The sequence below is a fragment of the Hylobates moloch genome, unplaced genomic scaffold (assembly GCF_009828535.3).
Source record: "Hylobates moloch isolate HMO894 unplaced genomic scaffold, HMol_V3 SCAFFOLD_16, whole genome shotgun sequence".
NCBI classification, from domain to species: Eukaryota; Metazoa; Chordata; class Mammalia; order Primates; family Hylobatidae; genus Hylobates; species Hylobates moloch.
Window position 1 is genome coordinate 13,225,458 of NW_026652291.1, and position 1,529 is coordinate 13,226,986.

A 1,529-nucleotide genomic window follows, 5' to 3' on the forward strand; every position below is an offset into this window, starting at 1 on the left:
CTCAAACCTGCAGTCCCATGTACTCGGGAGGCTGAGGTGGTGGGGATCACCTGAGTCCGGGGAGGTGGAGGCTGCAGTGAGCCATGACTGTGCCACTGCACTCCAGCCTGGGTGACGGAGTGAGACCCTGTCTCAGAAAACAACGACAACAACAACAAAAAACTAAGTAAATCTGAAAAAGTATAGATGAGTTACTAATAATATATCAATATTGGTTCATCAATTTTGACAAATGTACCCTATTACACGTTAATAGGCAGCAGTGAGAACGAGGCATCTAGGAACTCCCTGCAGTATCTTTACAACATCTCTGTAATTCCAATTCTATCCTAAAATATAGTTTATTTAAAAGTAAAAAAAAAAAGAAAGAAAAGAAAGAGTTATTTATGACCTTAAAAAATTAAAAATAACATCCCCCCTGAAAAACCCCTAACACATACACTTTCCAAACATGACATATACGAATGAACAACACACAATGGAAATTGGAAGAACCTGTGTTGTTTACCCTGGAGCGGATGCCTATGGGGGAGGGGACTAGGATTAGACCTGGAGAAAGGAGAAAGACACAACCACGATAATCTCAAAAGAGGATTCGAGTCCAGATGGGTGGTGACAGCGAGCCATCAAATGGGGGACATCAGCCCCCCAAGTCCGTGCGCCTGAAATCCTTTAACAAAAGGAGGGAAAGGGAGAGAGAGGTCCTGCCAAAGGCGGCTGGTGATCTCTGCAGCCACAGGAAAGGAAAATGTCTGCCTGGAGAGCGTTTCTGGAGGTCGTGGGGGAGAAAACGGCCTGAAAGCCGGCTTCTGCTCTCCGCGGAAGCTGCCAAGCACAGGACTAGGGCATATGGCTCAGAGACGAGATTTTTTTTTTTTTTTTTCGAGATGGGAGTCTTGCTCTGTCACCCAAGCTGGAGTGCAGTGGTATGATCTTGGCTCACTGCAACCTTGGCCTCCTGGATTCAAGCAACTCTCCTCCTGCCTCAGCCTCCGGAGTAGCTGGGATTACAGGCGCGCCTACGCCTGGCTAAATTTTGTATTTTTTGTAGAGATGGGATTTCATCGTGTTGGCCAGGCTGATCTTGAGCTCCTGACCTCGTGATTCACCTGCCTCGGCCTCCCAAAGTGCTGGGCTTACAGGCATAAACCACCACGCCCAGCCAAGAAATTTTTTTAAGAAAATTTTTTAAATATATGGAATGCTTCACAAATTTGTGTGTCATCTTTGCACAGGGCCATGCTAAGCTTCTCTGTATTGTTCCAAGTTTGGAACAAAATTGCCAAAGTGACAGTTTTGTGCTGCTGCTGCTACCTCCACCATCTGACTTGAGGCAACCTTATCTAACCTTCTACATCTCAGCTTCCTCATCTGTAAAATTGGCAAATGGGGATAATAATAATAATAATAATAATGACTTCTGAGGGCTAAAAGAGGTAAATATATAAAAAGCACTTTCCAGTGTCTGACACATAAAGTCCTGATAAATGGTCACTATTATTATTTTAAATGCTTTTTTGAAACAATTT

At 44.1% G+C, this 1,529-nt stretch overlaps 1 non-coding gene across 1 annotated transcript; it reads right to left on the reverse strand.

Moving 5' to 3' along the window:
• Positions 1-1,190: 1,190 nt before the first annotated feature.
• LOC116456375 (U6 spliceosomal RNA) lies at positions 1,191-1,296 on the reverse strand. Its single transcript, XR_004244617.1, has one exon. It is a non-coding gene; the product is annotated as a U6 spliceosomal RNA (small nuclear RNA).
• Between the last annotated feature and the right edge of the window lie 233 nt (positions 1,297-1,529).